Source organism: Armigeres subalbatus, chromosome 2 (assembly GCF_024139115.2).
Source record: "Armigeres subalbatus isolate Guangzhou_Male chromosome 2, GZ_Asu_2, whole genome shotgun sequence".
Classification (NCBI taxonomy): Eukaryota; Metazoa; Arthropoda; class Insecta; order Diptera; family Culicidae; genus Armigeres; species Armigeres subalbatus.
The window spans coordinates 458,867,881-458,888,505 of NC_085140.1; the positions used below are offsets into that span (position 1 = coordinate 458,867,881).

Here is a 20,625-nt window from a genome sequence, read left to right on the forward strand (position 1 = left end):
AGTTAGTTATTAAAATTTATTTAAGACAATGGATTCAAAATGCCCTCCTAATGCTTTCTTGATATTTTAGCCAATTTACACAATATAAACTAATGATTTAAACCTGCATATACAACATTTACAAAACTACATATAATGTGATTTGATTTCTTCCTCAAAACAACAAGCCTTTTATATCTTTATTTTGTAATTGAGATGTCATTCAAATGTGGATCTGGTGAAAAACGACACGAAGGGTGGGACAAAATGACGCCAGGCCTGCGAAATAATTGGCGACGAATATATTGGTTGCATAGCTTTGCGAATTTATCGAAAATATTACGAGTACAATGTCAAAAACCAGAAGAAGAATCTACCCAGGATAAAAAAAACTTAAACAAGAATTAACGGATAACTATTAACTGTCCGCTCAGAAAGACAGAATAAATAATTTAATTAGTTATTTTATGCGTTGAACTGTTTTGCCTCTTTTTCGTTGGAAATATTCTTTTTTACACAAAATCTTCTTTTCCTTCTTCAATGGGTCCACTTTAATGGCTTGGCCTGCGTATTCTAGTTCTATCATACACAGCAAATAATTTTGAAAATTCAATGACGTGTAAAATTGCAGCTAACCCTATCAAACGAATTAACATTCGATATTCAATTAAATTTGATTGACTTTTACAAGCAAGCACAGTTTAAATTTATTTCGATTTAAAACAACAGTAAGATCAATTGAATGTTACGTTTATTTGCATGCTCCGAATATGTGCATGAAAATACATTTAAAATCACAACATATTTTTATCTGTGTAGCATTTCCAAAATGATTATTAAAATCCTCATCTATCCCTACCATCGCAAGAATATGTTAGGTTTCGTGCAACAAGGGCACAAATCGAAATATTTAAATGTTCAGAAACAACATTTTAAAATGTTCAACCAAAAATTTTTTTTAAATTTTTATTGGTTTTGTACGTTCCAACCAAAACTTTTGAAAAATCGATAAGTTTGAGTATTTATATGAATTTTTCGAGAAATTGTCACGTTTTAAAATTAGTATAACGTGACTGTATTCCCGAATCCGTGACTGTTGTTCCCGAAAAAATACACCGTGAACTCGTTAGTTCACGAATTCATGAACGCTTTTTTTTGCGTGTATTTGAGAAGCTCTAATACCATGTCAAGGTTCATAATCCTAACTTAATTTTAATTCGTAATCGACTATGCTTCTAAATTATACTTCTAAATCACCATTCGGCAAATCCTCGAAACGCTTCTTCCACTCACTACCTCTGACAGCTGTCTAGTTCGGTATGCCATTTACAGTCGTGTGAAACCTCCGCTTATCGCCCCAAACCATTAGTCACCGTTGGAACGGATATTCCACTAGCAATGACCTCGCCCAATCCATATTGGTATCTCCATCACTCTTGCCCTGCTTCTGGCGTTACTGTTCAGTTCCCCATTCGACTGTGAACCGTGGTATATTGAAAAGCGTTCTGTTGAAATGATGGGGAGCTGGTCATTTAGCATAAGGTCATTTGGCATAACAGACATTTAGCATAATTGAAAACAGCGACTAAAGTGAGGGTCTTTTGGCATAACGCATATGGCATAATTTTTGTTTGTTCATAATCAGCAGTGCTGAAAAAACCTGGAATAGTGAATACAGCATAATAAAAAGACAATGCAATGGTGGATGTGATCCCTTCTTTAAAAGTAGTCGCTTGTTTGAATTACTGCAATGGTGGATGTAATCCCTTATTTAGAATCGCTTACCCGGATTGAGGAAATGGTGGATGTACACCCAGGTTTTTTTTTACACGGTTTGGTTTTAGTCGATTAAGACCTTCAACGTCAATGAAACAACGAGTTAACCCCACGAAAAAATTCATCAAAAATCGAAGAAAATTCAGGAGGTATTTAACCTTCTGTCTGTGCTCAAAAAAACTTACGTTGTCTGTGCTCTGGGGTCAAATTGACCCCAAATTGAAATTGCTATAACTTTTTTAATGCTTGGCCAATTTTGGATTTTTGGGGCTTCTTCGAAAGATAATTTAATCATCTTTCAGGTCGTTACAAAATATTAACTATTGGTGGGCGGGAACATCGCGGGGAGGGGTTTTAGTGAATAAGGGTATAAAACCAGTGATTTTTCATGATTATTTTACTTATATCTGAAAGTCCTACCCATTTTGAACTGCACCTTTTCAAAAAGGATATGCAGGAAGGCATGTGCTCTGACATCAGGCGTTGATAAGTTTAGAACTCGGCCGCCAGGTGGTGGTATATTTGAATTCATTATTAAATTATCTTTCGAAACAGCCCCAAAAATCCAAAATTGGCCAAGCATTAAAAAAGTTATAGCAATTTCAATTTGGGGTCAATTTGACCCCAGAGCACAGACAACGTAAGTTTTTTGAAAAAAGTACACTGTAGCGCATATTTTCAAGATTTTTGAAGTGAATTTGCGCCTAGGAGACAGATCTCGGCGAGTTTTACCAAACTACCAAAAATTAGGAGAATCGGTTGAAAATTAAAAAAATGGCAGCCACTCAAAGTGGCATGGGGTCATATTGACCCCAGAGCACAGACAAAAGATTAAAAAGCTGTGAAAGTTTGGGTTAACCGAGAAATTAAAGAATTCCAACCGTGTAAAAAAAAACCTGGGTGTAATCTCTTTTTTAAAAGTAGGCGTTTGCTTGGATTAAGGCAATGGTACATATTACCCCTTCTTATAAAGTAGATGCGCGCCCGGATGCTTAAGCAATGGTGATGTGATCTCTTCTTTAATAGTAGATGATTTCTTGGATTAAGGTAATGGTGGATATGATTTCTTCTTTAAAAGTAAGCGTTTACCCGTATTAAGGCAATGGTGGATTGATCATTTCTTTAAAAGTAGCCGCTTGCCGGGCTAAGGCAATGGTGGATATGATCCCTTCTTTAAAAGAAGGCGTTTGTCCGGATTAAGGCAATGGTGAATGTGATCCCTTAAAACTAGGCGCTTGCTCAGATTATGACAATTGTGGATGTGATCTCTTCTTTAAATGAGGGCATTTGCTCGATATAAGGAAATGGTGGGTGTAACCTATTCTTTAGAAATAGGAAATCACCAGGCTTATCTTACGTATAAACGTACCTAGACACTGATCAGGCTGTAGTTTTAGTTTGATCGTCATGAAGTCAAAAGTCAACTCCACGTTCTGCGATATCGCCGGCACTATTGTAGATTCATTTCATTTATTTAGTCTACATCTAAACAGATAACAATGAATCAACGCCGTCTCGTACCTGCCGGATCGGAAGCGAACACCATCTTTGGTTGCTGTCCGGCATTCTTGCAACATGTCCTGCCCATCGTACCCTTCCGGCTTTAGCTACCTTCTGGATACTGGGTTCGCCGTAGAGCTGGGCGAGCTCGTGGTTCATTCTTCGCCGCCACACACCGTTTTCTTGCACTCCGCCAAAGATGGTCCTAAGCACCCGTCTCTCGAATATTCCAAGTGCTTGCAAGTCCTCCTCGAGCATTGTCCATGTTTCATGTCCGTAGAGGACAACCGGTCTTATTAGCGTCTTGTACATGACACATTTGGTGCGGTGGCGAATCTTTTTTAACCTCACTTTCTTCTGGAGCTCGTAGTAGGCCCGACTTCCTCATATGATGCGCCTTCGTATTTCACGACTTACATTGTTATCAGCCGTTAGCAAGGATCTGAGGTAGACGAATTCCTTGACCACCTCGAAGGTATCCCCGTCTATGGTAACACTGCTTCCCAGGCGGGCCCTGTCGCGCTCGGTTCCGCCCACAAGCATGTACTTTGCCTTTGACGCATTCACCACCAGTCCAACTTTTGTTGCTTCACGTTTCAGGCGAGTGTACAGCTCTGCCACCTTTGCAAATGTTCGGCCGACAATGTCCATGTCTTCCGCGAAACAAATAAATTGACTGGATCTGTTGAAAATCGTACCCCGGCTGTTACAACCGGCTCTCCGCATGACACCTTCTAGCGCAATGTTGAATAACAGGCACGAAAGTCCATCACCTTGTCTTAGTCCCCGGCACGATTCGAACGAACTGGAGTGTTCGCCCGAAATCTTCACATAGTTTGGCACACCATCCACCGTTGCTTTGATCAGTCTGGTAAGCTTCCCAGGGAAGCTGTTCTCGTCCATCATTTTCCATAGCTCTACGCGGTCTATACTGTCGTATGCCGCCTTGAAATAAACGAACGAGCAAATAAACGGCATTTTTGAAGGATTTGCCGTACAGTAAAGATCTGGTCCGTTGTCGAGCGGCCGTCAACGAAGCCGGCTTGATAACTTCCCACGAACTCGTTCACTAATGGTGACATACGACGGAAGATGATCTGGGATATCACTTTGTAGGCGGCATTAAGGATGGTGATCGCTCGAAAGTTCTCATACTTCAGCTTGTCGCCTTTCTTGTAGATGGGGCATATAACCCCTTCCTTCCACTCCTCCGGTAGCTGTTCAGTTTCCCAGATTCTGACTATCAGTTTGTGCAGCCAAGTGGCTAGCTTTTCCGGGCCCATTTTGATGAGCTCAGCTCCGATACCATCCTTACCAGCTGCTTTATTAATCTTTAGCTGTTGGATGGCATCCTTAGCTTCCCTCAAGGTGGGGGCTGGTTGGCTTCCATCGTCCGCTGAACTGACGTAGTCATCTCCTCCGCTGCCTTGACTTTCATTGCCTGTACTCTCAGCGTCATTCAAATGTTCCTCGTAGTGCTGCTTTCACCTTTCGATCACCACACGTTCGTCCGTCAAGATGCTTCCATCCTTATCTCGGCACGTTTCGGCTCGCGGCACGAAGCCTTTCCGGGATGCGTTGAGCTTCTGGTAGAACTTGCGTGTTTCTTGAGAACGGCACAGCTGTTCCATCTCCTCGCACTCCGCTTCTTCCAGGCGGCTTTTCTTCTCCTGAAAAAGGCGGGTCTGCAGTCTCCGCTCCACGTTCTGCCGAGTACCTTGCTGCAGCGCGACCGCCCGCGCTGCGTCCTTCTCCTCCAGAATCTGTCTGCACTCTTCGTCGAACCAATCGTTCCGTCGACTTCGTCCCATATACCCGACGTTGTTCTCCGCTGCGTCGTTAATGGCTGCTTCGACTGTATTCCAGCGGTCATCAAGAGGGGCCCCATCGAGCTCACCCTCTTCCGGCAACGCTGCCTCGACATACTGCGCGTATGCAGTGGCGACATCAGGTTGCTTCAGTCGCTCTAGGTCGTACCGCGGTGGTCGTCGGTACCGAACATTGTTGATGACGGATAGTTTTGGGCGCAGTTTCACCATCACCAGATAATGGTCAGAATCGATGTTAGCGCCACGGTATGTCCTAACGTCGATAATGTCGGAGAAGTGCCGTCCATCAATCAGAACGTGGTCGATTTGTGATTCTGTCTGCAGTGGTGATCTCCAGGTGTACCGATACGGGAGGCTGTGTTGGAAGTGTTGGAAGTAGGTGCTACGAATGGCCATATTCTTGGAGGCGGCGAAATCAATTAGTCGTAGGCCGTTTTCGTTCGTCAGCCGGTGAGCGCTAAACTTTCCAATAGTCGGTCTAAACTCCTCCTCTTGGCCAACCTGAGCGTTCAAATCTCCTATGATGATTTTGACGTCGTGGATTGGGCAGCTGTCGTACTCACGTTCCAACTGCGCGTAGAATGCGTCCTTATCATCATCAGTGCTTCCGGAGTGTGGGCTATGGACGTTGATTATGCTGAAGTTTAAGAACCGGCCTTTTTGATCCTCAACCTGCACATTCTCTCGTTGATCGGCCACCACCCGATCACGCGCCTTTGCATATCGCCCATCACTATGAAAGCTGTTCCCAGCTCGTGTGTGTTGCCGCAGCTCTGGTAGATGGTATGATTACCTCTAAACTAAACGTTCGCACCATTGATCCCTTCCAACAAACCTCCTGCAGCGCTACGATGCCGAATCCACGGTCCTTGAGCACATCGGCGAGTATGCATGTGCTCTCGATGAAGTTGAAAGATTTGCAGTTCTACGAACCGAGTTTCCAATCGCTAGTCCCTTTTCGTCGCGGTGGTCTTCGCCGATGGTTCCGGTCCGTACTCTCTTGTTGATTGTTCGTTACTTATGTTTTTTAAAGGCTGGCTTGCAGGGCCTAACACCAACCTCTCTAAATTTCCGGAGGACCATTCCTCCTTATTCCCGGTGGACCATAGTGTACAGTTTCACTTAGAGTTCCTCGCTGGCACTCGGACGATTATCAGCCGCCTCTAACATGGATAACAGACGCTGTTTTGAGCCGCTCCTAACGTGGAGAACAGACGCTCAGTAAGATTTGCACTTCCGGACTATTGCAGATGTGATACTTAAAATTAGAGCTTGCGATGTGATATGATGGATGTAGGCGTTTGCCTGGAAAAAGTCAATATTGTATGTGATTCTTCCTCGGAAGTAGTTCTGCCGTTTAGTTTGTCCATCCTTCCGAAAAATGTCTACCATCAGTCCTAATTTATCAGAACATATCCTCGATTTAGTTTGTCTATGTGAAAAACTTATGCCAAATGTCCGTTATGCCAAATGACCCACCCAGTCAACACCCAGGTCGTATATGATGTCACATAAGATGTGGCGGCCATATAGGTACTTCCCCATACAATATGTACGTATATAACCTCCACTTTAACATCTTATGTTGCGTCATATACGATTTTGTGTTGGCTGGGCACTCTATAGGAGTAGTTCAAAATTATTACAAATGTTTGTCATCCCAAATGTTTGTCATGCCAAATGACCGTGATACCAAATAGGCTTTCTGCTGTGCAAATTTGGTATCAACAAACATATGAAGATCGTATTGAGCGAGTACAATGATCCTTCGTCCGGTATGCTTTGAGGAACCTGCCGTGGATTTGGCGTGTATTTCTTCGGAGGGTTTTCTGTTTTGACCTGGTGAGAAATGTGATTGACTGTGTCGACGTACTTTATGGATCTTTCCTTACCAAAAATAAACAAAATTCTATATAATTCGTATGTATTACGAAAATTAATAATATAAAAATCAACCAACTTAGACAATTTTGCAAAGTATCCTGAGATTGCCAATATATTCATGTTATATCAAATAATCTTGAGATTCGAACTTGCTTCCGCAGGATTGATAATTGAAAGCCTTTGATTACATTGCTATTTCACCTAAACCCTTGAGATAGCCAAAATTTCTACATAAAAACTATTTCCAGTCGTTTCCAATACCATTTTTTTCCTGTTCGGGTGTGCCACTGCGACCAATTATTAGATCTATTGTAGCGTTAACCGTATCCTTAGTGTTTAAGTGCATGTCGAATTACTCCAGTGCTATTGAGATGCAATGCAGTATCGGTTTCGGTACAGTTGTTGTTTTGTTTTCTCAAGACCACTATGACAAGGTCCCGCTATTTAGACCCTTCATAGAGAGCAATCCCATTGAAGGCGCACCCCTTATCAATAGGAAATCAATCCTTTCTTGAGAAAACAGAACAGTAATACTGTTTTTGGCCATGTATCGGAGCCCTAGCCACATCCTTGTGTTGCTTCTAGAATATCACCAGTGAAACTCTTAAAACCCGGGATTTAGCTCTGTCTACAAGACCATTTCAAGCAAGAGAATTTGTTCAGTAATAAGAACTTCCGTGTGTTCCTCTCACTACCATTGTTCACCAGTTCAAGAAGAGTTAGTACGTATTTAAACCCCTAACTCGATTTTTCCAGCAGTCAGTTCAGCCTAGGACCGAGTACCGAGGTTTTTAAACTAATTGCTTGAAAAGTTGTTTCCGCTGCATATAGTCTAGCCTCAAACAAGAGGAATTCGAGTTTTTCAACTGTCTGCAAGGTAACATTAATTATGTTTTATTTCTGAGACTGCTGTTGGTAGCGAGGACTAAATACAATGAATCCTTAATTACCATAACTTATTGCCCTAGCTAGAAAAAAGGATTAGGCTAGGGCTCAGTTTGGTAGATCTTACACCACAACGTCAAAGTGATCTACCGTGTTACGGGAAATTCCAATACCATACCTTGGGATAAACATTTTCTGGAATCTACATGCGATAGGGTTATACAGCACAAGCATCAACGGGTTTGAACATTCATATTTTATTTCAGGCACAAGGAACGGTGTACCAGTAATTGTGGTATTAGAGATAGGTTCAAGTTGTTTATTTTATGACAAATGATAGAAATATACTTCCATTGATGTCCATATATTGACAGAAAGCTTTTTTCCCTACTTTTTGGAAAAAATAATGTTGAAAATTCAAAACATAGTTTAAAATACAGTGAAAATTGAGTTTTCACTATTACGGGTACACGTACAGCCAACCAACCACTATCGTGAAGAACCGTTGTTATAAACAAAATGTGCTTGTGAAAAGCAATGTATGGTCTCTACCGCCCACAACATAATGCGCAGCACATGTACTCGATCAATTCTAAACAACGAGAGAAAATCGTTCGGAAACCGACTTTTCCGCGCGGCAGGCGCGCACCGGATTCGAAAGTACACACGATGCTATTCCATTGCTACGTATCAACCACTATCAAACTGTTTTGTTAGCTTCCCGGCGGCGACGTCGGTGTCCGTGTTGGCGTCGTGAATAAGGATATATAAACATTTTTTTTATGTGGGCTTGGATGTTTGTGCAGACGAATACCGATTCGTCGGGTGTTGGTTCAGTTCCTTTTTCTACCGTTCGCATGCCTTAGTAATGGCCAGTAGTGTTAGAGAAGTTGACCAGTGACCAGCAGTGGAAATCGTAATTGCTCGACATCCGTGCCCTACAATTAGTGCTTGCGCTCGATGAAAAAAGGATATCAGTTGAGCTGCAACCTCAGTCAAGGAACTAGGCCATTCCGTTTAGTGGACGAATACGAACGAAAAAATGAAAGTTTTATGGACTGATTCGCTTTATATCACGGTTATGTGAAATATTACGAAGTGATTACTGTTCTGGATTAATCGGTGAAATGTTCGTGAAGTTTCTTCCATATTATCAAATTTGTACTGGTTGCTGTATGAAGTTTATGCGAACGTTTTCATGTGAAAAAGCACCCAACCAGGATCAAATTGCCAGTGACAATTCGGAGCAGTGCAATAATAACAATAATTGCGCCAACGAAGAAAATGGCCACTCTAAAGAAATAGAAGTAAATGGAATTGATCATTTTCACAATAGTAGTGAAAATTCTCCCACAACCAATCACGACCGGACACAAGTGAAGGAAAATGTGTTCGAAAAAACGATTAGGCAGCCCCCAGAGTTTATTAGAATTTGTTGTTGGTGCTTTGTCAGACGACAAAATGAGTCGTTATCGCCATCGCCAGACAGCAGTCCCATTAATCAGGCAAAAGTAGAAACCCCCTTCAACAGTGCAGATGAGGTGACCAACGTGGTACTACCACTCGACGGTGGAACTGTTTACACACCGATGAAGAACTTCATCGGACGAGAACTGGAGGTGGATGATGAGTGCCTGGTGATAGAAGAACTGGAACAAAAGGATACTGAGCAGCACGCAAATGACGAACTGCCGGACGACGTCGTCGAAAGCCCGAGATCGTCGTCGACTGGTGAAACGGACGAAAGGCTGACGAACTGCTGCTCGACCGCCTCGACCGCTTCGCATCTTGAGCTGGCCGATGAAAATGAAGAGAAGTAAATTATTTAGATACGGAGTATTAGCATTGGAATGTGAATGGCATTATGATGGGATTTGGGTAGCCTTCAGAATCAGTTAAGGTTGTCAGAATAAGTTATATATTAAATCACAGCGTCGATGGTACATGGTTGTAAACAATAATCGTATTGTCGACGCCGCGGTTGAAGGTTTTCTATGCAATCAAAGGTTTTCATTGCCATTGCAAATATATAATTTGATGAAAATTCAATCGCTAATTACCTACCATATTACATCCCCACACTGGGACAGAGCCGCCTCGCAGCTTAGTGTTCATCATTAAGCACTTCCACAGTTATTAACTGCGAGATTACCATTTTTGTATTCGTATATCATGATGAGGCTAACACGATGATACTTTTATGCCCAGGGAAGTCGATACAATTTCCAATCCGAAAGTTGCCTTGACCGGCACTGGGAATCGAACCCAGCCACCCTCAGCATGGTCTTGCTTTGCAGCCGCGCGTCTTACCGCACGGCTAAGGAGGGCCCCACAAATGGCAATAAGACCGGAAAAGACCGTTCTGTTTTTGTTTTATTAAAGTGATAGCCCTTTAGAACGTGGTACCGTAATCCGGAGGACATTGATCATTTTTTTAATTGTTTTGTAAATATTTCCCCTGTAAGTGAAATCATAGCTTTTTTCATATTTTTTAAACGAGTACAGCTACATGTAGAACGTATAAGGTTGATGTTCTTGATCATTTGATAATTTTAAACTTGTTTTAAAAATGTTTTTTGTCGAGTTTTTTTATTTTTCAATTTGGGGTAACTTTGATCAATCATTTATTTATAGAGAAAGAGTATGCATATGCCTTAAGGTAGGCAATTATAGTTGGAATCTCTTACGCTGAAGCGACGTGCATCGATCACCGCTAGTGGAATTATCTGGTTTTTCAACAATATATAGCAAAATTTTGAGACAAAAACTATGGATTCACCAAGAAAATAAAATTGCTTATCACATAACTATAGGTACGAGCTTAATTTTTTTGTTATTATATTTGTTTCGAGTGCTTTTTTGGCAGCTTGCTGTGCGTTCAAAAATTAATGTTGATTTTATTTTTCAAATTTCGGCGAAAAATAAATGGAAAATCATCCGAAGTTTATATCATTCAGCAGCAAATTTAGTCAAGATTAAGATACCTAACTCACCTTAAGTAATTGTGAAACAGGTAATCATATTTTATTCATTTCTTGAAAGTGGTGAAACTGATCAATGTTACCCCGGTGATCAATGTTCCCCCGGATTACGGTAGAAGTTATGTGACAAATTTTGTTGGTCGAAATCGAACCCGGAGGCCCGGAGACCAGAGACCCATAGTGTTTTATACCGATCGACTCAGCACGACGAATTGAAGTAATGTCTGTATGTGTTTATGTCTGTGTATTAGGGTGGCTCAAATTAGTATCGGAAAAACTTTTTTCTAATTGCTTGATGAGCCGCCCTCTTAATCGGGTCTATTTGATGCCCTGATGCTCTGGACAAAATTTCAGCTAAATCGATCATCGTTTGGGCGGTGATAAACTCGTTGGAAGTTTATATGGAAAAATGTATGCAGAAGCTTCGAAAAACAGTGATTTGCAATTGCAATTAGACGGTACAATTTACGATGAAGAATTATGAGACTCATTCAGTTCTTGTAGAATTTAATACAGAATGGTATGCTGAAAACTGCGATAAGATTAGTGTTTACCCGGCGAAGTTATAAGGATTTCTTTGTAGTTTTGTTTAGGCAAATTTCTTTTCTTTTGTTTAATTTAAAACTCTACGGTGCCGAAGACTGTTTAAAATATTACATAATATTATTCTGATGAAGTTTCAGACAAGCGTCGTGAAACATTTTTACGAGATGTATTCTTTGGAGGCGACCGATCTATCAGTTGGTGGATTTCTCAGCTGACTGGTTGTTGGCTATTGCTGCTACTTATCTTCCGTTTCCAATTTATTTACACAGTCCGTGTATCCCATTATGCCTTTTTCACGAACCACATCCGATCTGTTTTGTTTTTGAAAGTCATAGTCTCCGCCTTTTTTCCCGCTCTATCATTGAACATGGGATAGAATCTGGATCCATTTGACGGGTTGTCATTGTTGGGTCGGTTTGCAATGCACACACTTCCTCTTTTAGCACTTCTATCACGTCGTTCTCCGAGACTTCAACGTTTGACGGTTCTGCTACTGTTCTTTCGAATCCAATTACAACTCCGGAAGTTGAAAAAAAACAAAATACCCCTTACATCACTCCAGTAAAATGCCAATAACTTTGCCTAATAAATTCCAATCCAATCTCGCGGTTTTCAGCATTACATTCTGTATTTATTTCTAAAAGAACTAAACTGCCGTTATACGCATAGCTGTCCCATGTATATAGGGAATCCCACCAAACATGGGACAAATATGTGTATGACGGCAATGAATGAGTATCATAGTTCTTTAATATTAATAGTGCCATCTAAATGCAAATCACTCAACCGTCTAAGACGAATTAAGTACTGTCCATTTATTGCGCAGATTCCGCCTTATTAGACCCTTGCGCGCAAATTATTTGCGTGAATATTTTCCGCGTGTCACAAACAAAAATGAATTAACACTGTTTGCTGTTTGTTTGAGTAAACAAAAACACGTGTGTCCGATAAATATCAACATAATAAAACAATTACAAAGATACTTTGAATGTATTGGTGTGCACGCTAAAAATTCAAAGCAAAACGAAGTTGCGCCAGAGTCTAAAAATTGATGCAACGAGCAATAATTCCACCAGTTAATTTTCGTTATCTTTGCAGATACGTATGTCGACCACAACTGTGTGGTCGTCTTCAGTGTCTTGTACTTTACTCGATGTTTCATAGCTTGAGAAGAACATCTTCGCCGATGGGCAAGAAGCTTTATTTTATAATTTATAGCAAATGCAGATGATATTTTTGATGAAGAGTATTACCTTTATTTCTACATGATTTATTTTATAATTTTGTGCAGAGGGATGTTACATGAAAAAAAAAAGAAATTAGAGAAATCGACATTTCTCCGATAGGTGCCGCCAGTGTTGGTTCTTTCTTCATATAGACTAAACATTGAGTTTCATCTCCGAACCCTTACTACTTAGGTGCTTGATGTCTTTGGTAAAGATATTCAAGCTGTCTTTACTATACTGGATCTTACTACAGTAGTTCTGAGTTTCTTTGCTAGATGTTACTATGCAATTAATATAAATAATTGAAAATTGGGATGTATCTCAGATCCTGAATATTCAGATACATTGTGTGTTTGGCCAAAGTAATTCAGGATTTTCCCCACTAGATGACGATAGTGATCGCACAGGTCATAAGGTTCATAAAGACTGTCTGTATGAATTTCGAAAGTTTGCCTCGGGATGAAAGTCTCTCTAATAAAGACAATAAAACAAAATAATTACGAATCAAATGTGTCCTAATCAGATGTGCTAGGTCCTCCAAATTGTTCTGGAGTTTAGATCGGTTGGGCTACCATGTTAACTACACCTGGAACAAAACCGATAGCAACCCTTCACGTCCATATAGGTTTATAGAGCCCAAGCTTATTTTAATTCTTCATTGACATTACGTCTGCCGCTAGAAAATTGCCGCCTCGTAGCTTAGTGTTCATTAACCTTTCCGTACCTGACGTCTGTTTTAAAGAACTTTAAAAAATTAAAACTGCTCTAAAACCACATTTCTTGACCGATTCCTTCATAACAATAGGATCTGATGGATCTAAATTTTTATCCATAATGGTCAACCCACAGTACTGTTCCAGAACTATTCCAGATTCCATAGGGGTCAGTTGTTCGGTGTCTTCAGGAAATTATCCCAGCTAAGATTCTTTACGTCTAAGACGAATTAAGTACTGTCCATTTAATTCCACCAGTTAATTTTCGTTATCTTTGCAGATACGTATTTCGACCACAGTCGAGTCAAGTACAAGACACTGAAGACGACCACACAGTTGTGGTCGAAATACGTATCTGCAAAGATAACGAAAATTAACTGGTGGAATTAAATGGACAGTACTTAATTCGTCTTAGACGGTTGAATACATTCCACTAAAAGAGCTATATATATTTTTCTGCAAATCACTGTTTTTCGATGTTTCTGCATACATTTTTCCATATAAACTTCCAACGAGTTTAGCACCGCCCAAACGTTGACCGATTTAGCTGAAATATTGTTCAGAGCACCAGGGCATCAAATAGAACCGAATTACATTAGAAGGCGCCCATCCAAAAAATTGAAAAAGTGTTTGTTGAGCCGCCTTAGTGCGTGTGTATTAGAGTGGGGCGCAGTTGTATGGAAAAACGCAAACTTCGTCCGATCAAGTGAGATCAAGGTTTTTCTGAATCGTTTTGGGACCCCAATCAACTGTGCAAAATATGGGCTCGGTTGATTGCGATCTCGCATGCCACATCGCGTTATAAATTTACATGGAGATTAGTATGGGAAAACGTACTTTACATTTTTGCTATAAGCGGCTTCAATTTATCATCAATCACGTGACAAATTACGTTAGCATATAGTCTGGAAGATGCCGAAAGACTTTGCCGAAGAAGGTACATAGCTGGAAGGTCTACCAAATATGTTATTAGGTTTCGAAAATTGATTGTTCAAACCATATGCAAGAAATCAAGTCGAGTCAAGTACAAGACACTGAAGACGGCCTTACTGTTGAGGTCGAAATACGTATCTGTCAAGATACAATTAAGTGGTGGAATTCAATGGGATCGTATTAATTCGTCTTATGACAAGTGAAGACATTCCACTAAAAAGCTCAAAATAATTTTCTTATCAAAGAAATCAATGTTTCTGCCAGCACTACCGGATGACCTACGGTTAATGAAGGGCAAAACCCATCTTCCTTCCTGTCGGATTTTTTTTCTTTGTGAAATGATTCCGGATAGCTCCCACTAGCTATAAAGCCCTATAAGATCAATTATTTTGAAATAACGCTCAGTTAAATTATTGGTCTACGTAGTTCGGCAGTGCTGGCAGAATAAACGATTTTTTGCATATGGTTTGAACACTCGATCTTCGAAGATATGGCCAAAATACAATATTTTTATGCCAAAAACGGGCACGTATAAATTTCTTACTCCTTTTTTGGCATTCTTGGCAAACGATTTGCTTGCAACAAGTTGCATTCGACGGAAAATCATTTCCCATTGCACTATGGTCCAGGATACAGATTTACGCGGAAAGATGAATTTTAAGCCAAAACTATATTGTTTAGAAAAAAATGTTGTTCTACAACATTGTTCGAAATAGTAAGGCCATCATTATGGTGTAACTAAAAAAAGGGTGGACCACCATATAAAAAAAAATTGGAATATTTTTTTATTTCTCGGAATATTGACAAGTTATTTTCTACAAAGTTGTAGCGCAGCTTATTCCAATCAATTTTGCTAAGAAAACTTTTTCTGTAGCTCTTAAGTTGGCTGATTTAGAGCAATTTTACCTAATTGGATTAGGGTGTACCTCACAAAAACAGTATTTTTGATCTACTTTTTTTGTTTTAGATTTCTCGAAAAAGTTGTCTTCAGGTGACTTTTATAGCTTAAAAAATTGCAACTTTTGATGGGTAAATATGCTCAATATCTTTTTCCGATTAAAAGTTATGATCGTTTTTCTGTCAAAATTACATTTTTTCGTAAGTTGATATCTCCGGATAGGGCAGACGCCTCCTTAGCCGTGCGGTAAGACGCGCGGCTACAAAGCAAGACCATGCTGAGGGTGGCTGGGTTCGATTCCCAGTGCCGGTCTAGACAATTTTCGGATTGGAAATTGTCTCGACTTCCCTGGGCATAAAAGTATCATCGTGCTAGCCTCATGATATACGAATGCAAAAATGGTAACCTGGCTTAGAAACCTCGCAGTTAATAACTGTGGAAGTGCTTAATGAACACTAAGCTGCGAGGCGGCTCCAATTTTACTAAAAACATGTTTAAAAAAAAATGATATAACTCGACAATGAAAGAAGATAAAGACGATATTCTTATAGCAAAACACGCGTTTTGAAAAGCCCCAAAAGTCTTCAGAAGATGACATCAGTGAGAAATAAAAACTAAAAAATCTATAGCTTCAACACTTTTTATAAGTTTTATCATTATCATCGTATTGCAAGATTTACGAGAAAAGATGCATTTTCGGCCTAAAGCATACTTTTAAGAAAAAAAAATTGTTCTACCAAGTTGTTCAGGATACTTGGGCCCTTATTATAGAGTTACCGAAAAATAGGATGGGCCATTTTATAAAAATGTGAAATTTTATCTTTTTTATTTTGCTGAATATTGACATAAAATGTTCTACAAAGTTGTAGCGCAGCTTTTTCCAATCAACTTTTTCAAAGTGTTTTTTTTTTTTCAAAAAACCACATCCACATCAACTTTTTTTCAAATTGTTGATGTGGATGTGGTTTTTGCCAGATATAGATAACGTTTTTATTAATATTAGAATAAGTATAGGTAGAATTTTCTGCAAACGTTCGGCACTTCATCACTTGCCACCTCTCGAATACGAGAAGCTGCCGCAGATTTTCCTCGGAGAAAACATTTCGACTGCATCTTTTATCGGCTAACGTATAGAATAACTAATAAAATGCTTCTGACCTGATGCATCGAGGTACCATTATTCATGTTATTTTTATTGATTAGCATTCTTCGAAACCAAATTGCTACATCCTTTGCGGCAGGCGCAATTTATGTACAAGTATTATGGAATGTGCAAGACACCGCCGTTTCGATATGTCGTGCATCTTTCTTAATCCTTTTTCGCAGCGATCTACATTTCTCCGATTTGTTACCAAAATAATTATCATCAGAGTTGTCTGCACGTACAGAAAATAGACTTTCATTTGATGCTACATCACCACAGTTATTCCCATCGTTTCCAGGATCATGTTGCTTCAAAGCGATGTGTGTAACCTTGGGGGATAAATCTGACGACACTGCTTCATCAGCGTCATAGTCATAGTCCATACTTTGCCTCACGAAAAAACCTTGCCTTAAAACACGCATGAAATTCAAAAGGGTAGGTAGGCATGTTGGTACTTTTGCTTCAAAGTAGCTCCTTTATCCAATTCCATGGATTTTTTAGTTAAAAAGATCTTTCTAATTAATTCAGTGAGGCAGTGTAAAATTAACATAAGCACAATCGATTATCATCGGTAGACCCGTGGAAGGATGTGATTTGTACTTGTAAGGTCCAGTGAGTAGTTACTATTACCCCATGCAGGGCTGAGACGAGATTTGCAAAAACGATTCTTCTTTTCCCTTGTTTTGACTCTTGTTCTTTTTAAATTTTAGGGAAATCAGGCATTTCTTAGCCGAATTCAGATGTTCACATAACCAAAATAATCGTCAGCTCATACATTTTCAGAAACTGACTGAAAAAAAACCTCAAATCGTTGATCGGAAGAAGTATCGTCAGTTGGTCGCTTTTATATTGACGAAAATTGCACAATAACACCGCACAAGAATGATCTTATTTCAGATATGACAAATAACGAATGCAGTCAATATTTCAACAGACGTTCTAAGTTCTCCAAACCGTTCTGAAGTACGGAACCTTGGTCTAACCGATCAATTACGCTTGGTACAAAACCAATAGCAATCCATGGTGACCAGTGTTGGTAAAAACTCAAATTCTCAAATCTCATCCACGATTTAAAACAAGCGTGAGGCAAACCCCACCCGACTCTTGACCCAGACAATCGTTCATAATCATGATTCGACTCGCGATTTGCCCCATTGCATGATTTTTGCGTGTTCTTCTTCGTTAAATTCATCGGAATAACTTTCTTTACTTAAAACAATGGATATAAAATCCATACGTACCTAAACATAAAATACGCTTCGATTGGGTTTTGACACTTATTGGAGCGAAATCATTTTTCGGCGAATGAGCGAAACGATGCGATTCTGCGTGAGAAACTCATGCGTGATGCTCTCCCTGTAGAATTGCAAGCGAGTCAGCTCGCGCATGAGGCTTCGGTGAGTGAGATTTGAGCATGACTCTACCAACACTGATGGTGACCATACATGCCCTCAGAGGCCATGCGCATGATTTACGATCTAGATATTTCCAAGCCCGTTATTGTGCCATTTTCGTTCATATAAAAGATGGCTGAAATTAAAAGATCCTTCTTCTAACAATTACAGGATGTAGGTGTGGCCGATCAACGATCTGAGCTGACGATTATTTTGGGTATATAAATATGTGAATTTGACCAAAATATTGCTAAGTCAAATCCAGGTCAATATTGTCGATAAGGTGGCCATCGGATGAAGCAGAGGTTCTCAACATGGGGTACAGGTCCCCGGGGGGGGGGGGGGGGTAGCTTAGCTTCGCCGGGCCCAGGAGGTACCTAAAGGACGAAAATGCATAATGGCGGATATATTACAATTTTAATCAAAACTTATTGATAAGGTTTTGATATATGTATATATTTTTTTATTTCAGAATTTAGTCTTGTACATAATATGCATGGCGATCAGTAACTGAGAGGCTATTGAGTCCTGTCCCCACAACCAGCACAGTGGATGAAGGGCTGTGGGACAAAAGATCAAAAGGACAGGACGACAAACGTACAAATTTTAAAAATCTTTTTTGCAATCTACCTGATCGAAACAAAATGTTGAATGATATGTTAAGAATATGTTTCTGAACTAAAATTTAGAGTCTACACTTTCGGAAGCCTCCATTTGAGAGACATGAAAGTTTTTTTCTTCTGAAAAGCTCAGTTGCTTCGTTGCAAGAGGATTGGAAGCATCTTTCTACGCTTCTCGAAAGCCTCCTTTTAAGCACTCTACTACACTTACTCTTTTCCCTTCCAAAAGGAACGACAGCCCTTCTTTCAAGAAGCCCGGAATCCTTCTTCCTAGAAACCTTCGTTCAAGATGCCCGAAAGCCTTCTTTCAAGAGGCCCAAAAGCATCCGTTCAAGATGCCCGGAAGCTTTCTTTTAAGAGGCCCAGAAGCTTCCTCCCAAGAGGCTCGGAAACCTTCTTTCGATATGCTCGGAAGTCTCTATTCAAGGGGCTTGGAATTCACGCTTCTATGGGCGTGGAAGCCTACGTGCAAGAGGGTTAAAGGCGCCATTTCAAGATGCTTGGAAGCCTCCTTTTAAGTGGTTCAAAATCCGCCTTTCAAGAGGCGCGGAAGCCTTTCTTCCAGAACTCTGTAAAATGAAAATTTCAGCCAACTTTATGCAGAGTCATGTATTCCGTTAATTTCCGTTATCTATGAGTTACACTTATTTTCATTTACAGTTAAAAAATAGGGGGTACCTCAATTAATTCAAAAGTGCGAAGGGGTATCTCTCAAGAAAAATGGTAAGAACTGCTGGGACAAAGGAATAATCGAAAAACAGTTTAACGAGTAAAACAACTTTAATTAAAAGAAACTTGTAAAAAGAAAAGGATGTTCACTCAACCAGCATCTGTACAAGAGTGAGTAACAATGCAACCCGCATCAGAAGCTTTACGCGCCCCTCCTAATATTACCTGGTTAGGTTGGCTGCGCTTATTCATTTACGTTGCACATAGAATGAGTAGAGATGCTCACTGTTCCTATTTACTAACAAATATGACCCGAACACCTTAAGTGTGAGTTTTTTTGGAGCCCTTCGGGAACGTCGTACAAAGTGACGTACGTTCATAATATAGTTTCCCAGGAAAGAGGAAAAGTCAAGAAGTTTCCTTCAAGACCTTCACATTGTTGTGTTAAAAAGTTACTAAATTTTTAAAGTACGATTCGGGTCATATTGATTATTTTATTTATTCAGACTAAGGCCGAAGTGGCCTGTGCGGTATATAAAAGTCTTCTCCATTCGGCTCGGTCCATGGCTACACGTCGCCAACCACAGTCTACGGAGGGTCCGCAAGTCATTTTCCAACTGATCTATCCACCTTCACGCTGCGCATCTCGCCTTCTTGTGCCCGTCGGATCGTTGTCGAGAACCATTTTCACCGGGTTACTGTTCGACATTCTGGGTACGTGCCCGGCCCACCGCAGTCGTTCGATTTTTGCGATGTGAACGATGGATGGTTCTCCCAGCAGCTCATGCAACTCGTGATTCATTTGCCTTCTCCACGTACCGTCCGCAATCTGCACCCCACCATAGATGGTACGCAGCACTTTCCTTTCGAAAACTCCGAGTGCGTGTTGGTCCTCCACGAGCATCGTCCCGGTCTCGTGTCCGTAGAGGACTACCGGTCTAATGAGCGTTTTGTAGATTGTCAGTTTGGTACGGCGTCGAACTCTATTCGATCGAGCGTCTTGCGGAGTCCAAAGTACGTACGATTCCCAGCCACTATGCGTCTCCGAATTTCTCTGCTGGTATCATTTTCGGCAGTCACCAGTGAGCCCAAGTACACAAATGACCCAAACACGATAGGTTAAAATCGCATAGGGTTCAAACCTCTTTTGCAATGCATGTGACGTAGATTTTTTTTCAATAAACCACTAAAGGATCTGTCTCGTTTGGAGAATTAAACTCAAATAAAACTTAAAAGTGACAGTTCAATAATTATCAAATAAGCCTGCTCGCAGAGCAAGATTACTTTTGACAGACATCGAATCATTTTTGATCAATGTCTTATTGGTATTGCTGGGTAGCACCAGCCATTCTTCTTACCGGATGATTTTTTTTAATTTTCGGACTCTCGCTTGTCAGTTTAATTCAGCAGACAGACCTCAAGTGTCCGGAATTTAACGTGACTTTATGATTTTTATGAACACTGATACTAATGAAAACGTAACCTGTCTAAAGTAATTTATTTATTGATCGTCCACATCAAACGTGTTAAGCAGCAAGGTCAATTGGTAATCTGAAAACTAAGAACAGTAAACAAGAAAAAACGTAAAGTAAACTGAAATATCAAAATAGTTCACTTGACCTAAATAGTTACGTTCCGTGTCCGTTCG

General features: G+C 40.2%; 1 protein-coding gene across 1 annotated transcript in view; it reads left to right on the forward strand.

Annotated features, from left to right (window-relative positions):
* Positions 1–20,625, forward strand: part of LOC134210510 (uncharacterized) — a 95,361-nt gene that overhangs the window by 72,550 nt on the left and 2,186 nt on the right. The window lies entirely within an intron of this gene.